Source organism: Aptenodytes patagonicus, chromosome 2, assembly GCF_965638725.1.
Source record: "Aptenodytes patagonicus chromosome 2, bAptPat1.pri.cur, whole genome shotgun sequence".
Lineage (NCBI taxonomy): Eukaryota > Metazoa > Chordata > Aves > Sphenisciformes > Spheniscidae > Aptenodytes > Aptenodytes patagonicus.
This window is the reverse complement of record NC_134950.1, coordinates 10,041,808-10,057,443: the sequence shown is the minus strand read 5'-3', so window position 1 is coordinate 10,057,443 and position 15,636 is coordinate 10,041,808. Positions and strand designations below refer to the sequence as shown.

The 15,636-nt window shown below is 39.1% G+C and overlaps 1 protein-coding gene across 4 annotated transcripts in view; it reads right to left on the bottom strand.

Annotated features, from left to right (window-relative positions):
• Window positions 1–15,636, bottom strand: part of CYRIB (CYFIP related Rac1 interactor B) — a 103,497-nt gene that overhangs the window by 37,925 nt on the left and 49,936 nt on the right. For 2 of the 4 annotated variants that reach the window (XM_076329095.1, XM_076329096.1), the window contains exon 2: window positions 7,750–7,828. The gene's annotated coding sequence lies outside the window, so the exon portion shown is untranslated. Of the gene's footprint in view, window positions 1–7,749; window positions 7,829–15,636 lie in introns of those variants that run through there. The other 2 variants (XM_076329092.1, XM_076329099.1) reach the window with 2 other exon arrangements.

Below are 15,636 nucleotides of genomic sequence, written 5' to 3'. Positions count from 1 at the left end.
GATTAAAATGCATTTATGCCAACATAACTCATATTCTACACAGCCATACTGGCATACAGCTCTTCGTACCGTGCATCCAAACATCTAGCGGCACTCTCAGTTCCACGTGCTAAGTTAGGAGTGCAATTAATTACTCAGCGTACTCACTCCAAGTGAGGTCCAGAAAGCACTGTTTCCACTCCTCTAAAGCTTAGTCTGAAGATTTGGCTTCAAAAGGAATATGGTAAAGAGTCATCAGGTTTGCTTTGAAGAAAATATTTCAATGCAGTTTAGATGCTGCACTATAGATTAACAAGAGGGGGACAAGTTTATATATATATAGCCCTTTTATAAAAAAAAAAGGGGGAAAACCACAGATAATTGCGAAGCTTGTATGGCATACGAGGATATTCACACATATACAAGACTGATATTCAGCATGAAAATTTATATTTCATCCACTTACAGGTATGTTTTCCACAACAAACCATTACTTAAGTTTAGTGGAAACAGTAAAATGAACTATCATAATCCTCATTTTTGCATCTTGTCAAAGCTTTACATAGAAAAAAAAAAAGAAATCTGCAGGTTGAAGACCGAGTACAAGGGATTTTTTAACCAAATCAGAAAGTTAATTTAAATATTCCCAAATAAACTCTTTCACTTCTCAAAGCAAGTGAGAATATTAAATGTTGGGTAACCAGAAGACAAATAAGGACATTTAGGAAAACAGAGATGGGACCTTCTTTGGGTTGTTTAATTTGGGGTGTGGTTTTTTTGTGTTGGTTTGGGTTTGGGTTGGGGGGGGGGGTTGGGGGGGGCAGGGAGGGTAGAACTGTGATATTTTAGTCCAGGCTATACAACTGTGATATTTGGGGGGGGGGGGGGGGGGGGGGGGGGAGAAAAGAAAAAAGAAAAAAAGAAGCCTGCAAGGATTATTGAAGCAAGTCCTGTGTCTAATAGTCAATTATTGAAACAACTGAATTTGCTATTTCTGGTAGCATATTATCTCCTATATTTCTTTTGAACTTTCATAAATCTAAATCCTGAAGTGATTTAGTACCAGGTATATTACACGAGCAGAATTTTGAAGAACTATATAGCATTCAGGTTTTCACTCCTCAAAAAAAAAGTACTTAAGTATTCCTAAGCTAGGAAGATATATTGGATACCTTTACATTAAATGGTATTGCTGTTTGCTATCTATTGCATGTTTAACCTCCCTATGACTACTTCGCATTGCTATTTTTCTGCAGTTGATGCTTCCTTTGATGTTATGCTGTTAACGCCCAGTTGTAAAGTGTTCCTGAATACCAAATGATTCAACAGCTTTTTCATCTCAGCTATACAAATGATATAATTTCTTAGGAATATGGCAAAGTTTAACATTGAGAGTTCTGAGTCAATACCACCACAACAGAAATGAAACCTGTTCCAGGAAGTTTGCAGCAATACTCATCCACTTGCGTAATAAAAACAGTAAGACAAGAAAATGTCAAAAGGGCTTTCCCATTCAACATTATTAGTAGTGTATTATCAGCTCTGAGCAACCCCAAGACCCATAGCCCTATTCAATAACACTTAAACAGAGGAGTCCTTATTTCTTATCATCTAGATTTCTACGCCCAGGGTAAACCACTTTCCTCAGGACTATACTAAGTCATATGAACAGAAAGGAACTTCTATCATGAAAGGAAACCAACCAGAGAAGAGAGTAACTTATCACCTAAAACATCTTTTTACTGGTTTTACTGAGTTCTAACCATAAACTGGTTCCTCAACAGTATCAGAAATTGGGAGCTGAAGTCATAGTTAATGCTCCAATAGGTAAAACTGTAAGATGAAACTAGACTTAAGCTGATTAGGCTAGAGCTAAAGAAGTTTCACAGACAACACCTCTGCTGCTCAGAAGCAATGGATTTGTTTATTCCAGAATCCAAAGAACGCAGACTAGCTTTTAAAAAGCCTGAAAAGCTCTTCCTATGGAAACCAACAGCAGTAAATTTTGCCACATGCTTTTCACAGTCTTGAGAGCTGAGCAGGTTGGAGGGGATACCTAAGCGGTTTGTTTTAAAGCTCCTTCTCCCAAAGGTCCCTGGTACTGCCCCACTAAGCAAGTCTCGGTAGAGGCAGCTCCTTTGTAGTAGTAACTCACGCACAAGCCAAGAGGCAACACTGTGCAAGAGTGACTCCATGACAGAGCCTTGGGACAAGCAGTAATTTCTGCCAAGAAGGATGAGAGGAGCCCTGTTCTGGCCAGAGTAACTGTCATAGAGTGCTGAGACTCTTGAAAGCACCTCCAGCTTGCCCAGGAGTGCCCTGAGCTCCACCTACACAGAAAGATTTGTGATAACTGTTTCAGCTAAAATTAAAAAAAGGAAAAATTTCAGATCAGCTAAACAGTAATAATCCAGTAACAGAAGTTTCAGGCTATTCTAATACAAAGAAAAACATGGGTGATTAGATGCCAGTAAAAATGATAAACAAGAATACTCAAAACAACCACATCAATCACTAGCTGTCCAGAAAGGAAGAACCTAACCAAGTTATTTTAACCTGTGAGATCAAATGTTTATTGGGTAACATTTAAGATGGAAGCATGCACAAAAATTACAGAATACAGGGTAACAAACATAAGAGAAATAATATGGGAATGTCTGGGCCCGGCTCCTAGGGACCACTCTGTGTATTCAACAGTCAGGAAAAAAAACCTAGGAGCCATACAACAAGGTCTTAATTCCTTCATCGTAATTTAGTGATACTGAATCTCAACAGCTGCACAGTTTTTCTGCGTAATAATTTCCAAAATTAATTCCACAATGAGCTAAAAGGAGGCAAGCTGCATCAGGGGAAGTTCAAGTTGGACACTAGGAGAAGGTTCTTCACTGAGAGGGTGGTCGGTCACTGGAACAGGCTTCCCAGGGAAGCAGTCATGGCACCAAGCCTGTCAGAGTTCAAGGAGCATCTGGATAATGCTCTTAGTCATATGGTTTAGTTTTAGGTAGTCCTGCGAGGAGCAGGGACTTGGACTTGATAATCCTGACGGGTCCCTTCCAACTCGAGATATTCTATGACTCTAAATAATAAAACTGCAGCTACGTGGTCAAGCAGTAAGCTATTAACCAGATGTGAAGGACTATATGTTAATAGTCCAAGTCCCTACAGAGTTAAAAAAAAAACAAAACAAAACAAAACCCCCCCACAAAACCTAGAAATTTCCTTTAACAAGCATATAAGAGTCCTGTAAGTCAGGAAGTGAAATAAGCAACATCTGACATTAACCTAATAGAACAGACCACATAAAACATAATACGAAAATCCAGTCACCTGTCCCAACAAGCACAGCTTTTCAGGTCAAATGTCTTTCTGATGAGAAAAGTTTACATATTTTGCTGGTATGTTTAAAATGACTTTTCAGAAAGTCAAAACAACCCTTAGATTAATGTCTTTCATTTGAACGCTCATTGGACAAACAGAATTAAACAGTTCATGTTGTCCTGAACAATTATTTACAGGTGGAGAAAAATAGCAGCTTTACCTTCATAAACAAATTGGCATTGCTGAAGTCTCAAGCAGAACAGAGTTTACTAAATGAGCCATTAAACCAGATTCAAAACTCACTTCTTTTTAAACTTACTCTACTAACCGTTGCAGCAGGACTACCGCATGTAAAGGAAGGATATTTTGAAAGAGTTCTGCACTGAATTCTGCTTGCTTACAATAAAAAAAAAAACTGTCACTAATCATTTGCAGATTATACCATCTTCATTCGAGGTTTTAAGTAATTTTATGTCCACTGTGAGAGAAAAGATACCACATTACATTGTGTCAGCACAGGCAGATTATTTACATTAATAGCTAATACATACTATTAGACTTTAAAAAACACAGGACTGCACAAAAGCTTTTAGCCCCTCAATCTATTCCCGTGCTATCACAACCAGCTACATTAAACAAGCCCCAAGATAAAAATACAGCAAATAAATAGGAGACAGCTCAGTTTGGCCTAAAAAACTGTCAGCTATTCCTCTTTCTTGCCTTAGATACCAGCACTAATACAAAATAAATGCATGCTGGTAGAACATCAGTAAAATGATCAGAATTTCTACCAAAATATTTTACAGCAAGTGTCAAAAACACAAGTAGTACTTAACCTCCATATACTAAGAACCATTTCAACAAACCCGCTTTCACATAGATGACAAATCAAATCAAGAAGCTCTGATGAATTGCAAATAGAATTTATAGGCAAACTACAGTAATATATTTAGAGCAACACTACCAGAGGAGACTGTTTTTAAACTTGTGGCACAAATGGGAAGTAAAAGTGGTTTCAGTTGTCAGAAAGACGTTCATTTTTCTTCATGTATTTACAGTTTATAGCCTCATCGTGACAGATTATTCTTTTACCCACATTTCCCCTACTGCTGGTATCTGGTGGGCTCTGTGGTGAAAGCTTTTCAAGTTGCTCAGAAGCATTTGTAACTTCACCACTTTTTACGTTGGTTACGTAGGTTACCCCAAACAAAAAAATCCTTCTGAAAGCACACATTAAAAGCTGCACATTTTTTAACACCTATTTCCTCATTTAATAGAGGAAACATTTAGCATTGAGCAAAACAAAACAGAACCTTGCTTTATATTTCTTGCAGCACATTTAACTTTATATAAATTTCCCAGACAGTCAAAGCCATACAGAAGTCCGTAACACATGCAATATGTCCTCAATCAATACATTCTCTCTTCTGAATGAGGTCCTTCACTTCTAACCTTTTGTAGACAGATGGGGTATGGGGACAACTAGAAACAAACTTTCCTGCTCTTTTAAGTTTAGCACATATTAAGGGATTTGCACTATAAGACAGAAATCGTTACCAAAGAGATTTTAAAGATTCTCCCCACAAGGAAGCAGAACATTTAAAGATGTGTCAGCCAGACAAATGCTACTCTTAAGACCTATACAAGCCACAACAAAGTTCTCAAAATTAATAAGAAAATTACAGCTATGCATTTGCTTCCACTTTGCAAACATAATACTGAAGGTGTTTTCATATTTATTAAAATTAGCAAAAAATGCAAAACCTGTTAATCCACAAACACTGCAATATCAGTGCTGGAACAGGGACTCCACATGTTAATCAGTTTGCTCAAAACATCTCCCCATCATCGTTACAGGGGAACAATTCTAAGTTGCCTAGAAAGATTTTTAAATCTTCAAGCATGCAGACAAGTTCAAGCTGCATATGAGAGATAAAGCTATAAAATAAGAATGAATAATTATCAGAGATTATACGCAAAAGCGGGAGATAGTTATCAAAATCTTTTCTGAATGACTGATACTCTGGAAAAATAATCCCATACAAGTAAGTTAGCTTTTTCTTTTTCATTACGTTAATACAAGAAAAATAGGGCAAACACTAAAATGTTTTATGTCTTTCAGTCTCTGTGATAATGAAAAGCTGAAACATCATAACCAAAAGAAAAACCACCTGGATAGAATAGGCACGCATGTCTTATACAACCATTTGGGCTAGTCTGCACCATACCAAGGTCCAGCTGGCTTAGTATTTCTACCTCAGCACCAGTCATGCAAGACCCAGACACACTCTGCCCCAAGGGATGCGGTGTTCACATGTCACATTCTCTTTTCAGCATACTCCCAGAGTAGGGGGCCTGAGCTGAGACCTGGGTCAGGTCTAAAGTGTGGTAGAGCTCAGTAGGCTCTCAGCTGATGTCTTCCCAGACCAAAGTTAATGCTGGAAACAGTGAAATCAAGTTTGTGCAGCACTACCCCTAAGCTAAAAAGCACTGCTTGGTCCTAAAGGAAATGCTGAATTAAGACAAATACTTTACCACAGTTGCAGACAAAGAGCTACTTTCTAGAATTGCCCAGTTTCACTCAGCATGGTCATCCTGTTAAACTTCTCTCTCAGACAGAGATGGGAGGACAATGGGGTGGGAAGGGAAGCCGAACTAGGGAAATGGAAGAGGACCCCTCACTACTAGCCTAAGGAGCTTTTCAATTTTCTGTATGGGGCAAGCTATGCACTCAAATTTAGTGACAGACATACGTTATTTATTCACATGATACATGATCAGAATAATCCAAAGGATTAACCTAAAAATTACTATCAGATAATTACAATGTGGTTCAAAACTTGCATTGGTAATACAGTCCTTTGGTACCTCAAATTGTGACATACTACACGCCAGTGGTTCTTTCACCCGTAAATTGAGGGACATGCATTTTCAAACTGGGTATTTGGGAAGAAGTCTCATACACATTTTAGTGTCAGGAGCTGCTATTTTACAGAGCCAGACAACAAAGCTCCTGAAATTAATGCTCACAAATAACTGTACTATACAAGTCATCTTTATATAAAAAAGACTACATAAAGCCAAACATTGTTTTCAATATGTCATTTCTGACAGATGCACATTATTGACCACTATAAGCCTTCAAAACTTTCCTATCATTAATCTAGGTTTGGCAGAGTGGCAGAGTAACAGAACAAAGTATTTTAATATTGCCTGTGAACCCTGGTTATTAGCAACAGCTACACAACACAACTTCATAAAGTTATCCTTGTTTGCTTATAAAATTTAGGCAAATTGACTGGCATGTGAAGATTAATAGAGCATCTGTAAATATTTGGCTCACAAAAGCTTAATGTTTCCTTACTGGCTAGGATGCTGCTGCTTTCCACATTCATCCTTTGACCCAGCTGCATCGCCCCATTCCTGGCTAAGAACCCTCTCCTGATGCAAGTTTACTTAGCCCTGTAGCTCAAACGGTAGTAGTGAATAGAAGAGTAGGATTCAAGCTTTACAGAAGGTATATAGTAAGGTATAATCACAGAGGAAAACTGAATGCATATTTAGTTTACAACTTTGTGGATGTCTTCCCCCATACCAAAGACTGCTACTTCATTTACAACATTAAGTATTTGAGAAGTGAGCTGTAAATCTGGTATCTACTATCAATGTGCATATGATTTAGCTATGTCAAGGCATATTCAGATGTCCTAAATTTTCATGTTTCCTTGTGATTGCCTTGTAATAGCATAGCTCAACATCTTAACTTACGGGCTGGTAAACTGCTACTAAGTGGTCACAGCTCTTCACTGATGATCCTTTTACCATTCTGAACCTAGAGGCAACCTACAGATGACTTTAAATGCCTGTGAATTATGATACATCCTTAATTTTATTATCATCTATTATTTTCAGTGAAAATTATGCCTCCCACAGAATAATAAAAGCACATTAGTGGCATCCTCCAAAGCACCCGGACACTCAAATTTGCATGCTTAGCCACATTCAACTTCTAAACTAGATTTTGTTAAAGTTTCCTTTTTTCTCTTTCTTCAGGCTCTGAAGCATCAGATTTCAAGTTTCAGCATTTGCACTGTCACACTTCAAATAGTCTTTATATAGTAAGAGGTACAGACACTTTGCATTAATCTCGGTGGAAAAGGCAAATAGACAATGTTTAATGTCCCACTACAGAAAAAAGGCTAGTCTTTTTTCTCCTACTGTGAGAGCAGGAATTTAATCACTTTGTATTCCAATTTAAATACCCACATGTTATCCACTGCTACTGAGCCTTTTGTCTGGTAAGCTACAGTTAATTACCAAAAAAAAAAAAAAAGAAATATTGCATGAACTACTTCTTGCCTTCAATAGATCAAAATACTTTGTACTCCTTGGCCTAAAATATGGGAAACAAAGAAACATTCTACAAGCAAAGACACCTAAGGAAGTGTTTACCAGTTGGTAGTATCTTCTTGCAGTCTTAACAGAGAACTCCCTTCCTCAGATTATCGATGCAGCGGCTCGTCTTCAGAATCTGAACAAATAGAAGAATCCCATTAAACATAAACAATACACAGTATTTCAACTACATAAGCCAGTGCCAGGGGTAAATCAAAGTTAATCCTGCAGTGCCAAGAAACCTAAATAATTCTTTAGGAATGCAAATAGAACATGCTGATTTCAAAAACCCTTGTGATTTTATGGAAGTGACATTACAAGCAAATGGAGAGGCATCCTTACAAACTCTTCTGTGAGTCAGTAAGGCAATCACAAACATCAGAAATAGAGCACTGCATCTCAGCATTACTGAGTTAAGTTACACATAGTTACAGCACAAAAACAGAGCATTACATCTCTGCATTACTGAGCCAAGTTACAGATAGTTGCAGCAGAACAAAGTAGGTCTCGGTTCAAATTTTATTTACAGCATCATATATATTGCACACAGGGAAAAATGCTTCATTGCTACCGTTTTCATCAGTTAAAGACAAATTCAGCCACTGGCAGTTTTTACCCTTCTGAACTTACTCTAGGATTACTTAGATTTCCTGCTTCAAAACTAAGTTTCTGGTTTAGAAAATGAGTATTTGTATAGTCAGACAGAACAGCATTTCCTACGGAAATGCAGCGCTGAGGTCTACTGCAAGCATTCTAAGGGTCTTTAGCTTCATTTGGAGTAGGTTTATACAGCAAGTAGTCTACCTTTTTTAGTACAGTAACTGGATGATGAACTGGCCAAAACCAGCACCTTTCTGTTGTGGTGAAACATTCATACGCCTTTTCCATTTGGGGTTTTGTAGGCTGCTTCTGTTTCAGGGATTTCTGCTAGTTTAAATACTTGAGTGTCATCACTTAACCTGTCTCCAGTAAAACCACTGCTGCTCCTACTTCATGTGTTGTTCTTGGTACCAGAATCCACCTTGTCAATATGTCGCATCTCAAGGTTTCTTTTAAAGAGTGATCTTCCCATTTTGCACCACAATTCTCTCTCTGCTTCTACAGCAGAGTCAATCGCATTCTGCAATGCATCTGTTTTTAGCATAAACTTGTTTTAGAAATATAAAATCCCTGTCATGTCATTGCAGATCCAGCTGAAGAGGCATGAAATATTCAGCGTTAATTTGTAATTAATCAGCTATCAGCAGCTTCTCTTACATCAGAAAATCCTGATTAACAACCATTTAACAAAAAATATGCTGCTTTGCAGTGAAATTTCTCATCACAAAGGCCACAGTATTACTGATTTGTCCCAGCTTGGGAAGGGTGGAGGGAAGGGAAAGAGCTATACAATATCAAGGCTGGGGGATGATTTTAGTCACAGTGAAAACTCCTCAAAAGATACCACCCATTCCCCCCTCCCCTCTCTGCAAAAGAAAACCTTGTGACCTGAACAGCACAGCTAGAAGAGGAGAAGGCAAGGACTCGTGAGTCACTATGCAAAATTTAATTGACAAATAAAATCAAGGGATCCTATTCGCAGCTACAGTGAAGCAAATAGTTGCAACAGAGTTCAAAAGCAAAAACAAGAAGAGACTAATGTTAGTCAACGATAACTTTTGCCAATTTGTGTCAAGGCAGCATCTAAGATAAGCAGGTGCCTGGCAAATTAATTTTGTTTTTTTTTTTCCTGCAAGTGGTGTTGTATGAAGCACTGCTGCTCCCTCTTGCAGAAAGGGAAATCTAAAAAACATCCAAGAACACCTTATTCACTTTGTTAAAGCATAGGCTTTGTTTTAACAATTGTTCCACTACCCTATTTCAGTCCCTTTCATTCACGGTCCTCTTGCCAAGCAACGGTATAAAGTTAACAATTCAGTTAAAAACTTCTGAATGGAAGTCATAAGGTCTTACACTCACACACTGCTAAGGTGCTGAGCAGAGCGGCACTGTCACTGTCTACAGCCCAGTAACAGGATTTGAAAGTTCTGCTGGCTGAGTGACCATTTATGCAATTGCAGCATGTGCAATTTCCTTCAGCACACAACAAAAATACTTCCTTCTACCCTGCTACGCTACAGTATGAAAAGCTTCCTATTCAGTACCAGAGAATGGATTTTTTTTTTCCAACCATGACTGATCATTTAAATAGAAAACTCGTGTTATACTTCTGCTGGACCAACTCACATATCATCATGTTGCCAAATTTGAATGTTTAAACTTCCTCATAGCTACCTAAAGTAGCATGCAAGATTTTGTTTTACTAAAAGCAGTATCTAAGCCTGCATGGAGACTCTTCTGCACCTCCAGCCCCACACGGCTCTACATTGCTCCCTCTCCTGGCTGCTCAGCATCTCCCATCCTGTAGTTCCTCCTGGACAACCCAATCCTGCAGACTGGCCTTCAGGTGAGAAAGGGAAGCAAGTGCCAGCAGCTACAGCTGCATAGCAATTCTGGATGGGAAAAGTCAGCGGAACAGAACAGCAGTAGGTGCAGTGGACTAGAGGGATCACAGAAACATCCACATGCAGAGGAACTATGTAATCTGCCAGTGCTGGGTAAAGAATAGTTTGGTGCAACAGAAGGAACTGGAGAGGAGAGAGGCTGCTGCGCAGGCATGCTGGCCAGGAGCAACTGGGCAGCACTGTACATTGAAAGGACAGGGGTGCTGAAGTGGGGGCATGCACAGAAAGCTGCAGACATGTGGTCCCTTTGGAAGATCTTCCCAGCTTTCAAGGAAACAATTCCCTACACATGATCTAGATGAATCTGGTTCAGTTGATAAAACCTGTCAAGAGAGCTGCTTCTTTTTAAAGAAAACTGTAGCCTATGGTATAAATAACACAGCTGAGAAAAACTAAGTAGCTGCCACCTTAGTTTTCAGTCAATATTTGTTCAAAAATTAATTTTCTTTACTTCAATAGACCTTCGTGGAGTAAATTAACACTGTTTCTTTGACAGACTAATGAGAATAGCAGGTGAACAACAAAAGAGTAAGCTCATTCTCAGGAGATATCCTTGCTTGCCCTCGACACACTGTGTTGGCACAGCTTTGCAGGATGATGAGTTCAAAAGAAGGAAGCAGACAATAAACCTACTTGTTCCTGGTAAGTTAGGGAGACTTCACCTATTCATTTAAGCAACCATCCCTTACTTCATTAGTTTTGTCACTTAAGGGGAAGGTGGAATTAAACTCTGAAGTACAGCACCTGATTAAATCTTGTTCTCCACACAAAATTCATGCTCAAGAAAACTATTAACCATAAAGATGCAAAGAGTCTTCTGTGAATCTCATGGTGTTTTTCACCCCGGTGTACATGTTTCAACAGGCAGAATCACAGCCGCTGCTTCCCAAGCCTCCAAGTTTTGCACTCATTTGAGCTACAAGGAAGAACGCCTCTGAGAAATTTACTAATAGCTACCTTCTCAGGAAAGAATGGTAAAGCCAGTAACACAGGGGTTAATAGGCTTTACTGAGAGATTCAGCATACTCCATGCAAGACTGTTTGCTGAAACACTGGCAAAACAACTGGTTATTGCCAGATATAGCAGTTTCTAGGTAGGGGCTTAAAGTTATCTTAAATAATTTTCCAGCCTTTGCCACCATTAAAGCAAGACTGCCACTCACAGCCCAGGTAAGCCCTGTGTCAGAGCTGGCTATAAGTCTTCAAAAGCAGGTAACAGGGATGACTCAGGGCTGAGATGAAGAGGGAAACCGAGGTCAAAGCACTTCTTAAATTCTGCACAAACCATCGACTGCCAACTCAATAACCCGCGCTCCAGTTCTCCACCTTGCTCCAGTCAGACACTCGCCTCCCAAGGATACTACCGAGGTGACCACCTGGGGTGGCCTGAGATGCCATTTCACTTCCTCTGTGATTGGTACCTTACACAGCGTGTTCAAAAGCCCAGAGAAATGTAGATTTCATAACTTAATATGCAGGTTATTTAAACTCAAAAGCTTTGTCAAAAGTACATTTAGGAATAACTCCACCTAGCCTGTATACCCAACACTGTCGTATAGATACAAACCACATTTAAAATCACGTTACACACAATCTTTGCCTGTGCTTGACCTTGCTTAGCCCAAAACACAGAAAGCACAGAAGAGAGTGCAACTGGGATTGAGGTGATGCGTCCTCCCCAATGCAGATCACAACAGACTGCTAGAGACAACAGCCCATCAACAGGTTAAGACATATCTGAGCAGCAGAGTATACAAAACAAGTTAAAAAAATCATAAAGATAACTAAGTGTCAGAAGGCTTATGGTAGCTTATTAAGAATTCTGTTGCCAGACATAGCACAGCACACAAATTGAGCAGTCAAAATAATCCCTGCAGAGCCCGACAGGCAGCTCTTCATAGTAAGACAGCTATGAAAAAAGAGGCAGAAAGCCTCTTTTTTTCTGTTTGTGAATTTTATCCCTTACTAAAGTGATACGGACTTCCCCCCCCCCCTTACCAACATATATTGCCAAAACTTCAATTTTCAGTTGAAAGAGGAAATTCTCCTGTGATTTGAGGAATTGGTGGTCAGAGAACTATTAAAAAATCCCCAATAGTTTACTGCTACACAGTTGAAAAAGTTCTCATTCCTTTATTTTCAGGACAGCAATGAAACCAAGTGTTTAAGATCAAAATAACAATAACTAAAACTCAAAACACCCAGTTAATAACGATGCTATGACGCATTACAAAGCTAAAACTATTTGCGTCCAGAAAATTGCCCAGCTCTGCTTCCATGTAACACCACAGCACTCAAGAGATACCCTGACCATTTTCAACATCAAATTACTACTTTTCTTCATTCACCAGAACAACATCAGTTACAGGACTTAAATTTGATATTCCTTACAGGTTTGAGCTGGAAAGCATCAAAAACATATTCATGTACTAGAAGCTAACTTTGTGTGTAAATCAAGATTGTCCAGTTAATTAAGAGTTGCAAAGAGAGACAGAAGAGACTCACACATAACCTTCCCTTGTCCCCACAGGAAACATTTGGCACAGGTTTAAAGTATTATCAGTCCAACACAATGCATTAATTGAAGTGTAATTTACCAAACAGAACACTGACCAGCTTTTCCTCTGTTAATTACCCCAAAGTCACAGAAAGTACTTCCAACTGTGAACACTTTTTGTCCTGTCAGTGCCACATCTCAGCTTTCAGACACTGGACTTGACATTTTGAGCTCAGTAGTGTCGCATGGTTTAACAACTTCCCTTAAAAATTCAAGTTTTCAAAACAACTCTAAGTATCACAGAGGGTCTGAATCTTAGAAGACGACTACCCTTATCAGCTTTTTTAAATTACTAATTAATTACAATGAAGAATAGTGTGCGCCCCAGATCCAGGAGAGTTTGCTCACACTTCAGAAGTTCTGACTACTATCAGACCATTTCTTACCTTCAAGCGCTCCTTCACCCAGCTTCTTGGAACGCCAGAACCTATGCCTATATTTACCACAAATGCAGCAGTAGGAAGAATGTAGCTCTTGTGTAAAACAGAAAATTAAAACTGCTAAATACCTATTCCATTTAACCATACAACGAACATATTCCTCTGTTTCAAAGACAAATGTGGCAGTGGAACTGTAATGATAGCAATCATTTGAATACTCTAATAAGATGGACTGTTTAACTGTGGGCAGTCAGGATATATTTGAGGCAGGACTTGGAGACATAACCAGTATTTTCTTCAGTTCCCCTTTAAAATAGAGCTACTCTTCAGAGAGGGACTCAAGTCCTTAGAGTGACTCAACTCTGAGATGAAGAGGCAGGACACAAATGACGTCCTCCAGATTAGTTACAGAACAGGTTTCCATAGCAGGATGAAAAGGGCAGGTACGTACAGTTACACGCAGACTGAAACAGGAGTAATCTTTTCCTGCTACTGGTGTGAGGATGTTCTTGATACAATACAAAGGAGGAGGACGATTAAGTTTAGATCACGGAACTTATAAAAAGTTGGTCAGAAATGTGCAATCCTTGCAAAAGCTCTAGTAATTCTGGCAATCAGATGTCAGGAGCAAGTTATTCATATGTACGCTTTGACTTGTAAACTTTTAGCCATATAGAGAAACAGACACAGCTTGGAAGATTTCTTCATTCTGAAGTACAGATGTCACATCTTTTGACCCTTGATCTCAGTTAATGTATGTTTGCTCCCTGGATACCCAACACCTGACCAAGGGATTGAATTACACTGTAGAAACCAGGAATTAACTCATGGAATGAACATTGGACCAGTCCTAATTTTTCTATTCTTTACAGAGGCACAACAGAAGAAGGTCTGTGTGTGACCAGAACCAGCAGACCAGTAGGACTGCTATCAACGAGTCTACTTTAACTGTTAAAGGTACAAGCAATCTATTTGAACTCTTCAGTAAGTTAAGGCTTGTAATGAGAGGACAGAAGTTGCATATCTCCCAACTCCAAGGACAGTTTAATGTTTCCACTGAACAAAGATCTACCGTAAGTAAAGACTAAACCCAAGGACTTTCCCATCCTATAGAAATTCCTTCTCACCAAGTTCTGCTGTGCATAGTCTTTCTTGGATCCACCCCTTAAACTCCTATTCACAAAGTGTCCCAGCTTCAGCTGAGCAAGGCACCAGCCTGGCTCACAAGTAGATGTTGAATTCAAGACTCCTCAAATAGAGATTAGAGTTAGGTTCCCCTTATGCTACCATCAGTAGGTTATTATGCAAAAGAGTCTGCCATTTTAAAACTCTGAAGGGGAGATGGGGGAAGGAGAGATGCTATGAAGCCCTGGATCTGACTAGTTGGTCAATATATCCTTTTTTTTTTTCCTCCTGTTTCCTAATCAGCTGGATTTAGACAAGCTTGTTATCTAGTCCACAGAGAGGCAGGCATTACTTCCAGCTCTTAGCCATGTTTACAGTACCTAACTTTCTCTATCTGATGTGTAAATAGTTTAAGCTCTTGGCTTAACAGTCTGAATCACCTTTTTAGGATCCATTATTTACTTTAAAAAAAAAAAGATAATGCAGAGCTTATGTTTGAGACCTTGAGTAGGAAGTCTCACCCTCAGAAGGTTGTCTGCAGACTCTCTCAGCTTTTACATCTGCTTCTCACTAGAGAGACATTAAAGGCAACAGGACTCCTATTTCTGCACAGGAAATCTGATGAACTTTAAGCCATTCGTACACTCCCACATCCTCCCATTTAGGTCTTCATTGAGAGAGCACAAGATCTTTGTTCAAAGTGTACTTGCAGATGCCATCATCTCCAAAGGCATTTTTCCTACATTTAATGTGCATGTTACAACCTCAGTCAAAACAGGAGGACAACCATTTTTCTATATTACCCTGTATTTGGAGTAACAAAGAAAGCATTTAAGAACAAGTCCTATATTTTTCTGCTGAAGGGAAATAACAAACACCAACATTCAAATAGTCACATACATGTTCTAGAGACTGCAACAAGGGAGTCAGTTCATCCTTTTCAAATCAAACTTTACCCTGGAACAGCAGTCAAGTAGAAAAAAAAATCCCTACTTTTATTTAGAGACTTGTCACACTGCAAAGCTTTTTTGCTACTATAAGGCTAGAAAGACTTACTTGAAGACTAACAGATTCTGAAGTACCGTTTTTCATTAAGAAATGCAGCCATAAAACTGAAGTTAAATACACACGAAGCAAAGGTACTGGATTACATAAAATTCACATAACAAAATTCACATTGCAGAGTCATGCCCAGCATAATTCCGGTAGACACAAAGTTGCTGTACATAAGTAAAACTCCAACAATGGACATGCATACGTAGCAGCTTCCCTTCATCCACTTACCATTAAGTTTGCAAGTGGATGCAAGCACATGCAACAAGAGTATCATCAGTACAAGCACTGCACATAGCTGCAGGCATTGAGACAAAGTCTGAGG